A 13,471-nucleotide genomic window follows, 5' to 3' on the forward strand; every position below is an offset into this window, starting at 1 on the left:
GTCATCAACTTCCTGTTGATTATTGTATCACATCCTGTGTCATTATCCTTGCAGCCCAGACTGTGGACACCCATTGAGTCTGGCAACATTGGGAAAGCTTTGGACAAATGAATAACTTGGGTTAGTCAGGTCAAAGGTTAATGATGTTTTTACTCAACACCTATAACTGTTGAGTTGTATGCCGATGTATTTTATTTTCTCGCTGTTTACCTAAAACCTTTAGAACTTTGAAAGGTTTGAGCCATTCCTAATTTAATTTTTAGAGATAAAAAAAAAATACTTCTGTGATAGCAGCCAAAGATAGAACTAATGGGTTTGACTGGAAGAAGCTGAGGTGTTCATTAGCTTCCAACTATGTTTGACCAAATCCCACCTTTAGGTAAAGAAAGGGGTACTCACCTGATTTTTCAGAGCAACAGACACTAGCGTTTGCAAGGCAGGTTTCTTTAACCAGATCCATGCATTTTCCCATGACAGCAAAGGAACACTTGTTGCAGACCAGGGATTCAACTCAGACAGACACAAGAGACACAAAGAGGTTTACTCAGAGCTACAAAAATCCCAAGTTATTGTTTTTCCAGGGACATTTGAAGTTTAAAACTTTACCCAATTTAACTGCTTTTCATTATAGAACACTGGAAATATTTTTCTTTAATGTAGTTTATCTGTTCAATTCATAGTTAGCTAGCTAAAATTCTAATTAGTAGAGGAGAATTTAAAAAATTGCAATTTCCTTACTATATGGAGTTCATAGGTTTGCTCCACATTATGGCTTAGTGTACTTGAAATTAATTGAGATAATTATTTCTATTTTATAACTGTAAATTGTGAAAGGAGTGTATAAATGCTAGCACCATTTTATAACAGGTGTTTGAGGTTTTAAGCTTTTCCAAGTGTCATCCCTGAGCCTCATCTTTAAATGGTTCCAAACCGATAAAAAAAAAAAATCCTAATTTTGATTGCTTTACTCATGATAAACATTCATGCATTATTGCATCATTGCAGAGTGGAATCGAGAAGGTTAGTCTATCGTTCTGCAAAAATATAATGGATGCCCAGGTTGATTGATAGTGCCCCTTAGCCCCGCGGTTCTCAAAGTGTGTGGCGCGACCCACTGGTGGGGAATTGAGACGTGACAGGTGGGGCGCGCCAAGTTCCGGTGTGTGTGTGTGTGTGTGTGACTATAAATGTAGAATGTGTGAGAGCAAACTGTCCTTATAGCTGTATGTTGCCGCTTTTTAGACCAATCAAACCCACAAAGTAATCATTACTAGCCTACATGCAGTCTAATTAAAAGAACATTAGATATGAGAAAAATTTCCCCTGGAACTGAAGTGCCAAAATAATGATTGACGTGACGTCGGCATATTATTTGTAACAGAATAAACTTTCGCGCCCCAGTGTTGCCAACTCAGCGACTTTGTCGCTATATTTCCGACCCCTCCAGCGACTCTTTTTCAAAAAAACAAATCTAGCGCCTTTTGGAGACTCTTACGTGAAAGCACGTATCGTTCCTTTTCTTGTCCTCCAGCGGCAGGTGCTGCCGTGGGGCGCCTCCCCCGTCCCAACCCCGTTCTCCCCCGCTATTGCAGGAGTCCCTATCAGCGCTGCAGTCAGAGCAGAGACACAGCATGTTTAACTTTTGCGTCCAGACTGCAAATAAAGCGCACATGCGCCGGGATTGACGGCGCAGGTTGATCATAAATAACTGAATTTGAAATATTTTATCTTAAATAAATAACGGCGTTTGATTCACACAGCCACATGTTCATGTTTCTGGTTAGGAGTGGAGAGCGAGTATCCACTCATCGGGCAGAGAGCTGTGTGCATTCTTCTTCCCTTTGCCACATCATATCTCTGTGAGATGGGCTTTTCAGCTGCTGCTTCAATGAAAACAAAATACAGATCTCAGCAGAACATTGAGCATGACTTGAGAGTGGCAGTATCAAGCCTGCAACCCCGTTTTGAGAAACTGCAATGCAAAACAGGCTCATTGCAGCCACTAATGCAGGGATAAATAGACCTGTCTTGCCAGATGGATTTCACTTCTTTTCTTTTATTAACAGATTGCAGAGTGGCACTTTAATTTTTTCTATCTTTGAGCTTGATACAAATTTTGACACAGCTGCATTTTTATTTTCTTTATTTTTGAGCTTGCTGTTATTTGATGTAGATTTGTATTTAGATACTACTTGTTACTTCAATAAAATTGGAACATTTTAAGATTGTTGAATATTTCATTAGCATTGTGTTGGGGCGATGGGGACAGGCGGGGCTTGAAAATTCCCCCTTGTCCAAAGTGGGGAATGACAGAAAAAGTTTGAGAACCACTGCCTTAGCCCATGTGGGGTTAAGGGCCATCACTTTTTGCACTTTTTTGCATCAGTTTTATTACAGGTTGATGCAAATGGCCATTTGAAAAGCTTGATAATAAGGAAGTGGCCCGACATAAAAATGAGTTTGACACCCCTGATCAATAGTATATGACTTCTACTTCCTGAAATTAGTGACAAAAATGTTTAACCTTATCACAAAATACAGGCTTTGCACTGGCAAAGATTAATGCAAACTGATAAGAGAGTAAGTCAGTGACTAAGATTGTTATTACTCTGATGTTTGTTTAGGATAATATATGAAGATGAACAACTCCTCATTAAAATAACCAAACACTACCTTAGTAAAACAACATGAGAGAAAAGGTATTGTATTAATACCTAAAGTGAACAGAACTTAAGTAACCATATACAGTAGTTAATGAGGCGGAATTCTGGTTGTACTTAGGGGAGGTCAAAACTGTTTTTTGGTATGTAATAGCAAGGCTTGCAATTTGTGAAATTAAATAGTTTAGACAGGAGGATGAGCTGAGAGATCTGAAAAAGTATCAACATTCACATTATGATCTGACAAAAGGCTTAACATTTCAACATAAACTGTGTTTTTCTACATCTTTTTTTATGTTTGACTTTAATTTTCTTCCACAAATTAACTGTATCAATTATATCGCTGGAACTTATATAATTATATCCTTAGATTACTAAAAGTGGCCTACGTGATGCCTTGTTTAATCTGAGGTTGTCAATCAAAAATGTAAATATAAGCATTAATGTGGCTTTAAAAACAATATAACATTGAAGAGGCTGATGTCAGGGTTCCTGTGTGTGGGTTAGTGTGAGTTGTGCATCTCTACTTTAAAGGATATTTGTGGAGAACTTGGGTAGCCTACACAGGTGAAAGAAATCTTTATAATCATAGTGCTGGGCTTAAAAGGGCACCCAAGCCTTCATTCAGTTTCCTGTGTGTATTGAACATGTTAGTTGCTTCCTAGTCTCTTGCTTCCCTTGAGTATTTTTCCTGACATTGATTAGTTTTGTTTGGTTTTTAGTATTTTTGTATTTCGTTTTTTTTTGCCTCTGTTTCCCTTGAACTTACATTAAACCATCCAAACTCATCTGTGCCTACTCCTCTTTGCATTTGGGTCCTCAAAAACGCCATTAAACCTGACAACTGATGCATAAATATTCTTCAAAGACGGAGGTAGTGAAGTTTATTAGGACACAAAAGTGATAGAGATACATACATTTTAATTTAAATGTAAAAACAAAAAGCAAGACATCGTCAACAAAGATTAAAATCCTCAATATTTATTTGAAACATCTCTTGGATCAAATTTTATGATTTGAATATCTTCAAACAATAAAACCCAGGTCTGAGATCTGACCCTAGTTCTTCTCAAATTAGTAAACCTCTTGATTATGTTAATACACTCCTTCATTAACCTTTGTTCAAACAGCCTGAACAGCTTTCCTTTTCGATTACAAAATAATTCCTAGTATGGAGGCCAGGATGGCTCCACTCACAGCCATTATGATCTGAACAATATCTGGTCCTTAGATCAGTCAAAATAAATGCATTTACTCCTATAGTAACTAAACACTTAAAAAAAAAGTCCTTCAGATCACCTGCTAACTCTTGCTTCTCAATTTTGCAGTCTTTCCAGTTCTACCATGTTGACAGAAAAAAGTATTGCTCAGATACCAGAAAAAATTTAACCAATGTACTGTTTCCAGTAAGTGCATAAATAGGCCACCTTTCACTTCCTGTTTTCTGCTCAGATTCTAAGCATACAGCCCTCATGCATAGTTTTTATTTAAAGCTACAGTGTGTAATAATTACAGGGATATACATTAAGAAATGTAATATATTATACATAACTATGTTATTTATCATCATCTACGAGCTCAGCCTCTTAACCTTAATATTTGCGTTGCCTTAGAATTCGTTATTTATAATTACATAGGAGCGGGTCTCGCAGCCATGGAGGCAGACATCTTTGCGCTACGGCAGCGCAGAGCCAACAAACTAGCGATGGCGAGATCGCCCATTACGCTCGAAAGTAACTACGGCAAGTTGTTTAAGTCTACATGAAATCTATACCCTACACAGACTAATGAAATACTATCTGTAAAATTATCTATGTAAACAAACCTCATCACTTGAGAAGGTAGGTGATGCGGACGTCGTGGAAGACATTTTGTCCCGTAACGCTCGCCGTACTGTTGGGGGGGAGAAGCGGTGGGGGGAGATGTTCATGTTGCTGCGGTCTGCAGTCTGGACGTTAGATGTCGCTGAAAATTACACACTGTAGCTTTAATGAAATATTGATATTGAAAACAGAGGGTCCATGAAAGTTCCAGCGTAATGCGGTATGGCATGTTTTAAACCCCAAAACTCATCAGGTTTTGTTTGATAGTTGAGACTGAAAAATGGCTCACAGGCCAAGTGGAAAAAACAGAATGTGTTGCAAAATGTTTTTTATATTAATATTGGCAAGACAAAAAAAATCCTTTATAAGTAAATTAAGCTGTGCTTATGCTTAAGTACATCAGCGCTTCAACTAGAATTTGCTCTGGTACAAGCCAATAGAACTGACAAAGACTCATGGATAGGTGTCAAAACATCTTCAAAAAAACTAAGCAATAGTCTGGATGCCTTCAAATTTATGCCTTTTTGTGGTTGCCATGACCTGGAAGACTGAGAATTTCCATAGGCACTATAACATATTCAAAAACACAATAACCTTTCAAAACGCAACATACTTTAAAATATACTGTTCAATAATGCAACAACACATAAAAAAAATGCAAAAACATTTCAAAAATTACAACATATTCAAATACACAACAACCTTTAAAAACTGAACAACATATTCAAAACACAACATATTTAGACACAAAAACACATAAAAAGAATTCTACAACCTATTGATATCGTCTGAGAGTAGCTTTAATTAGCCTAATAATTAATAAAACACCAAAACTAAAGCAATTGTAATGTGATATGTCATATTTCCTATATTGTTTATATAGCGATCTAACTACACTTTGAGTCTCCAAGCTTTTGTGGTTATATAGACAACCCCAAAAACAAATAAATACACCAACACATACACTATATTGCCAAAAGTATTTGCTCACCCATCCAAATTATTGGAATCAGGTGTTCCAATCACTTCCATGGCCACAGGTGTATAAATTCAAGCACCTAGGCATGCAGACTGTTTTTACAAACATTTGTGAAAGAATGGGTCGCTCTCAGGAGCTCAGTGAATTCCAGCGTGGAACTGTGATAGGATGCCACCTGTGCAACAAATCCAGTCGTGAAATTTCCTCGCTCCTAAATATTCCACAGTCAACTGTCAGCTGTATTATAAGAAAATGGAAGTGTTTGGGAACGACAGCAACTCAGCCACGAAGTGGTAGGCCACGTAAACTGACGGAGCGGGGTCAGCGGATGCTGACGCGCATAGTGCGAAGAGGTCGCCAACTTTCTGCAGAGTCAATCACTACAGACCTCCAAACTTCATGTGGCCTTCAGATTAGCTCAAGAACAGTGCGCAGAGAGCTTCATGGAATGGGTTTCCATGGTCGAGCAGCTGCATCCAAGCCATACATCACCAAGTGCAATGCAAAGCGTCGGATGCGGTGGTGTAAAGCACGCCGCCACTGGACTCTAGAGCAGTGGAGACGCGTTCTCTGGAGTGACGAATCGCGCTTCTCCATCTGGCAATCTGATGGACGGGTCTGGGTTTGGCGGTTGCCAGGAGAACGGTACTTGTCTGACTGCATTGTGCCAAGTGTAAAGTTTGGTGGAGGGGGGATTATGGTGTGGGGTTGTTTTTCAGGAGCTGGGCTTGGCCCCTTAGTTCCAGTGAAAGGAACTCTGAATGCTTCAGCATACCAAGACATTTTGGACAATTCCATGCTCCCAACTTTGTGGGAACAGTTTGGAGCTGGCCCCTTCCTCTTCCAACATGACTGTGCACCAGTGCACAAAGCAAGGTCCATAAAGACATGGATGACAGAGTCTGGTGTGGATGAACTTGACTGGCCTGCACAGAGTCCTGACCTCAACCCGATAGAACACCTTTGGGATGAATTAGAGCGGAGACTGAGAGCCAGGCCTTCTCGTCCAACATCAGTGTGCGACCTCACAAATGCGCTTCTGGAAGAATGGTCAAAAATTCCCATAAACACACTCCTAAACCTTGTGGACAGCCTTCCCAGAAGAGTTGAAGCTGTTCTAGCTGCAAAGGGTGGACCGACGTCATATTGAACCCTATGGATTAGGAACGGGATGTCACTTAAGCTCATATGTGAGTCAAGGCAGGTGAGCAAATACTTTTGGCAATATAGTGTATATTAGTTCTTCTAAGAAGAGAAAGAAAATAACAAATACCATCTATTAGGGCATAATTTTAATTAACAATATGTTGTGATCATTAGAATCAAAAACAAGGGGTTTAATTAAATGATTAGGGACATTAATACAAGTGTCTCTTTACACCTGAAAAATAAACTAATGCCAAATTTGAATATCAATATTTTCAGAAATTTATTTTTTTTAATGTTTGTGTTGAACTTGTTGCCAGATATTGTTGTACTATTTTATTGTTTATAATATTAAGTCTTAGGTCTCCATAACATAAGTGTCGCATCAGTGGTTGATTATAAGTGGTTGTAGTAATAGGGATAACAAGTTCTTTGATACAAAGTGTAAGTAACAGAAATTTATAATACATTTTTGTGTTAGACATAAAAAAATTAACACAAGTCATTCAGATCACCTGCTAACTCTTGCTACTCAATTTAGCAGTCTTTCCAGTTCTACCATGTTGACAGAAAAAAGTATTCTTCAGATACCGGGAAAAATGTAACCAATGTACAGTTTCCAGTAAGTGCATATGAAGGCCACCCTTCACTTCCTTGTTTTCTGAGCAGATTCTCAGCATACAGCTCTCATGCATCGTTTTGTTGCGATCCATTGTCCCTGATGTAACCAGAACTACACCCCTCTGAAGACACACCCCTCTGGCATAGGTCTTGAAAGGACTGGCTTCCCGTATTAGCATTCGATTTTGCCGTTGGCTCTGTGCCACTAAAGGCTAGGCAAAGGGCTTCCAGCTGAAGGCTACACTAAGTAGCGACCAAATCCCTCTGTAGAAGTCTGCACTGGCTGGACCGTATCAGACTGTTTTTTTTCCTGCAATTCCGAACAAGCTGAACTCAGTGTTTTTATTTTTCCTGTGATTCAAACCAAGTTGAACACAGTATTCCCTGAAGCCTGCTGCAGCAGAGACAGAGAAGAGCTAACCCAGCTCTGCTTACCGCCAAACAACAGGTCTCCGATCGCTGTTCGCCGAAGAAGCCGTTTGAAGCCCCCGGACCGTGACTGCCTCCAACTCAGAGATGTAGAAGCAGCAAGGAGGTGCTGTTGGAGGCTGCTGTTGGCTGTTGGAGGCTGCGGCTACAAGCTACCACCGTAGCTAAAATGGGAGAAGTCCCGTCCTACCGTGAGTTTAAAATGAACCCTCTTGCAAATCGCCTGTTATTGTTGCATTGGATTGATCCAAATATCTTTGAGATGCTGTTAGACGAACAGCTGTTAGAATGGACTGCAGACAGGATCTGCAGAAAACCAGACCGAGCTGAAGGCTTTCACTGAAGCTAACTACTACATCATGAGTTAACCCTTTCTTTGTTTCAGTTGGACCCGACCAGAACCAGAAACCCTGGGGCCAGCAAAGCTAATCTTTCAGCCTCATCATATCACATTGTGTTTCTCATTTATTTGTTTAGTTTTGTATGGGAGTTTGAAAGTAATCTAATGCTAGATGGGACCACAAAACGAGCAGGTAACTTTGGACCCACCTCCCCCAAGATGAGCAAGGTGATCATTACCCAGCCTCATTTTAGGGCAATACGTGTCAAAAAAGGATTCCAGTGTGGGGGGTCCGCCAACAGAATTGTTCACTTTAACTGGCTCAAAAAATTATTATTGGAGATCCCGGTGCCCCAAAAGCAGAAGCTTTTAGCTTAAAAAAAAAACTCTCCCTCAAATCTAGAAAAACATATTGAGATAAATTGCTAAATGCTACCTTTTTTGCATGTGAAAGACATAAGGAGACTTAGAGACAAACTTATACTACCATTTTGTATATACATGCGATTGTATGATAAACGAAAATTTCGCTTTGTACAGCACTCATGACATTTCCATTTTCTTATTTTCTTAAAGTGCAGCAGTGATCAAATGTAAACATTGTGGGAGGAAAAAACATGGTGCAAAAAAAACTCATTGATATGGTCAGTTTTATGCAGAGTCTGTGACATGATTTAGAGTTTTTTCAACAGTTCAGCTCTTTGATGGCATTGGGGAAGAAGGGGGGGTGGGGGGGGGGGTTAGGGGTCATTGATAATGTAATGCGCTCAGGACACGCAGCGCTGGGATGAAATGTCTTTTATAGCAGGAAGAAGAACCCTGATGACCTTCTCTGCAGTTCTAACTACTCACCTCACCTTCTTCCAGTTTGCGGCGCTGCAGCCTCCACACCCCTCAGTGAGAAAGCTGGTCAGAATGCTCTCTATGGTGCTTCTGTAGCAGGAGTTTTCTCTAGAGGGGACTATAAATTCAAAATAGACATATACAAAAAAAACAATCAAAGGTATAATAGTTACTACACCATTATATTTATATGAATGCCAACAACAAAAAACATTAGAAAAACACTTCATGAAAACAAAACATAATTTGAAGCACAGGTGTATTTTTTGTACATAAATTTTGCCCTTCTGAAGCTTTGTGAAGGCAAATTTGTGTTGTGCATATGATGTCACAAACCTAAAACAAATAATGGACCAGTTTAATAATGGAGAGGCTATTAGTCAGCTTTATATTTTCTCAATATATAAAGCAATTCATTTTCTGAGAATGTATTTATTTAAGAGCAACTATGCAAATTAACAAACATCTCGAAAAAGTACACTATATTATATTATTTTCCATGTGAATCCTAGATTGTCCGTTCTTCTTTGCCTTTTCTAAAAAGTGCTTTAAATCAGTCCTATTTGTCTTTATCCATGCTGGTACAGACCCTGACGTTTGAAAAATGGAGTTCATGATTAAACTGGAGTTAAAAATTACAATTGAAAAGTTCAGTGCCTGTTTGTCAAAGTGAGTTTGATGTAGCAATGTGCTAACTTCAGATTTAATAAAATATTGCATATGTTTTGATGAAACACTTTCTTGCACTTCTTTCCAGGTCAAGGACCCCCAAACTGATGACGAGATGGAGCGGGGACCCCCTAATTATATATATTGTATGAAATTATGTTATATCAAACTGGTCCTATAGTCACACTATTACAGATGGAGTAATGTAACGAAAGTATTTTCGCCCTGGGATTATCAAAATATTTCCGATTAAGATTCCTGGTTGACGGGACAGGTGTTGTGAATGAAACGGTGCCCAGCTTGAAAGAGCTCCTGTGTGTCGCTGAATGTGTGCATTAATGACTGAAAGACATCTTCTGCCTCCATTTATCTGTTTACTATAGTGTGTTGAATTCATGTTAATGTGGATTTAAAGAAATTTCAAATATTGCAAAAAACTGCAGGGGGGAATATAAAAAAAAAGTTTAATCAACCAAAACTTTCCGGACCCCCATGCAGTACCTCTGTGGACCCCCTTTGGGTCGCGGACCCCCTGTTGAAGACCTATGCCTTAGTATACTTACTGTTATTAATACTCAAATTGTGATTGTTATCTTTTTGAATCTTCTGTTTGACATGAATTCCCAGTATATTTTATGTGTCTAGTCCTTTTCTACAATTGCAAGATTATTTCCTTATTTCCCTCAACGTTTTGGTGGTTTTCAAACTGAACCATCCCAGATAGACATTTTTAAATAGTCAATGTGAAAGTTATATAATTCCTTACTGTTGACGTCTTATGACATATTATAGTTTTTCCCTTCTATTCTTTATCACTTTTTTATTTGATTGAACTCTTAAGGCTGATGTCACTTTATCAATTTGGAATTTTAATTTACCCGTTGTGAAGTTCATTATCAGCCTTATCTCACCTGAGATAAGGCTGATAATAAGACTGAATTGTTTCATTTGTGCAAACAATGTAGTAACTAACCACCAACCCAGTTTCAAGTCTTTTGCAGCCCCATATATGTTCTCTCCTCAAATTTTGCCCTGATTTTTTCCAACCACCTTCTACATCAACTCGGACCTACATTCCCTTCTCTGCTTGAGAAATGTGGAGTCAGGGTACCACTTTGTTCTGATATGTCTGTTATGTTTTTTGGTCCTTGTGATGTTTATCCATTAATGCTTTCCAGCAAACATTTAAGGTCTTCACTCCAGGGCTCGATTATATTACATAATGCCATATAATATATCATAATATGATATAATATAATATAATGTGACTGGAGAAAGTTAGATCTCGAAAAATTTTATTGTAGCTGTATACAACATAATGGCTGTTTATGAAATTTGGTATATAAACCAAATTGTAACAGATTTTTCAAGATAGTTACCGGTAAATAGAAAATAATTTTTTTTATGTAACCTAAAAATGCCTTTTACATTATCTGCATGGGTTCATGTAGACAATGTAAATGCTGTCATTAAGTTTAGATTCTCTGACATAAATATTTAATACTATCTATGCTGGTTGCTATATGCTATATCAGGCAGAAATAACAAAACATGCATCAAGTGTTACGGATCCTTCTGCATGGAATCATCTCACCTGGCCAGCCAGACTGACTTAGACAAGGCGTAAGGGCGGACATCCAATCTTAATTCAAGATATCAGATCTTAATTTTTTTGAATTGTTTTCAACAATTTTTCATAAAGAACGTAAATCTATAAATTGGTGGAAATGCTATTATATTGATATTGGTTTGTTCACATTATTATTATTATTATTTTTAGAGTTATCTTTTGAATCTGCAGGTTTTTCGTGTCAATGAGATCTACAACTCAATGGCATTTTACTTTTTTCAAATGGAGGAAATGGATTTAAATGGCATAAAGTTGGATTGTAACACTAGAGGGAGCCTTAGTATCAGCAAAAGAAAAGGTACTGCCATCTGAAAACCTTCATTTAGGTGAGATTTGTAACAGAAGAACTTAAAGTTTAATGGACATTTAAAACACAGCATTTTAAAAACATGGTTGCCTAAAGTGCCTTACAAGTCAGTTTAAAAATTATATGTAAAGGAAAAAATTAAAAGCGATTCATTAAATACACCAAATAAAGGGGCACCTTAATCTAATAAACTAAAACTGACTCAGAAACAAGATAAATGACCCAATTTGTCTCACGTACATTTAAAATATAAACAAAGTTAATAGTAAGTGTTCAGGTGGAATTGGTTTTCATTTACCCTTTTTAAATTTGCCTTGTATTATTATTTTATCTACTGGTAAAGAAGTACTTAGGGACACAGATGTTTGCGAAAGTTTTATTGATTTACAATTTTTGTAACATTATACAAAAAAGTCTACGAAGATGAAAAAAGAACAGTTTATTTTTAAAGGTGATGGAACAAAACACCATGATAAAATATCTATGACCTCTATGTTTATCTAGAACATCTCATTGATCAGCTCCCATGATGTTTAGTTTAGTTCAATTTAGTTTCAATTTTCAGATTTGACCAGAACCACCTTTAAATTGCAATATTTATTTCACACATTCATTTAAAGAGTAACAGCTGATAGCTTTTTCAACTTCATTAGAAAATGGCCCCCAACATAGAGGCCAGCATTGCTCCACAGATGGCAGCACTGAAAGTCATCTTTGTTGTTGGAGAACTGCTGGTAATGATGGTGTTGCAAAAATCTGAACCACAGCAGGATGTGCTGATTTCATATGTAGCTCCAATCAGAGTGTCATTGAAAGTTGAACCACAGATAGTGGTGTTCGACTTACAGCCCTGTCTGCTGAAACCTGCGAAGCTGGGGATGCCAGGAAAACCTGTGAATAGATGTAAATAGTTAGACTCAATGTTGCATTGTTTGCTGAAAAGTTTTCTTTTCTGCTCTTAACTTTCATTTTTTTGCACTTCCTATTATTCTTCACTTCTAAAAGACTTTGCCCAATTAGAAATACTTGCTTGACTGTGAGCAATGTAAACATGATAATTATCCCTGATACATTTGGTGAGAGTTTTAGAGAACTACTTACTGTAAGTTTGAGTGAAACAGTCAGTCACATTTTCTGAGCATGTCTCATTTCCCATGTCCATGCAGAAGCCTACAACACTAAAAGAGCAAGTGTTGCAGGACAGGGAATCCACTGAAAAGACAAACAAGTTGAAAACTGATCAGAAGGAACTATGACAAGAGTACCTTTTTTAGCTAGACAAACTGTATAAAAGTAAAGGAATGCTCTGCACAGATTGTTTTATAGTGCTTTCAGCAACGAGTGTGACGCATTTATATGTTATCTCTATATCGAGGTGCGCTCGGGAGTAATGTAATGGAAATCAATGGCACAGTCATAATTTTGATGATTAAATGGGTAAGTTTGGATTGTATGTTGTGTCCCAACAACCAATCAGGAACTGGCTAGGGCTGTGATGTTGGGTGAGCCACAGAGACTGTTTTTTTTCCTTTATATCAAAAAATAGAAATAAATATGTTGACACAGTATGACGTAAGGAATGCTTTTAAGAGTTTTGTGTTTGTGGGTGGCCTTAAAAAGAAGGTCTATCATATCATATTATACTATCATTCATAGTTTGCCCTTATGCTGTAGCTTCAGGACGCGGCACAGCCAGTTGCATCACTCCTGAAAACGCCTTTACGTGGCGATAATATAAATACAGTTCTCCTGTCATTGCAGTGCTTTTAGTGGAAGCCCACTTTTAGAGACCTCAAATAAAGAACCTGTAATTTAATTTAAATGTCATCAATAATGGTCGCTACAGGTACATTTATCTTTCCATTTAACGGTTTCTTGCTTCTGTGTGCAGTTGCACATGACTATTTGACTTTCAGCGACTTTGATAACTCCATCATATGATTTTAGGAAAATCCATAAGACAGAAGGAGGAAAACAACGCAACCTTTGTGCCATTTCAAGGGACCCTTAAGACATTCACATTA

Source organism: Cyprinodon tularosa, unplaced genomic scaffold (genome assembly GCF_016077235.1).
Source record: "Cyprinodon tularosa strain WSP-4 unplaced genomic scaffold, ASM1607723v1 ctg13, whole genome shotgun sequence".
Classification (NCBI taxonomy): domain Eukaryota; kingdom Metazoa; phylum Chordata; class Actinopteri; order Cyprinodontiformes; family Cyprinodontidae; genus Cyprinodon; species Cyprinodon tularosa.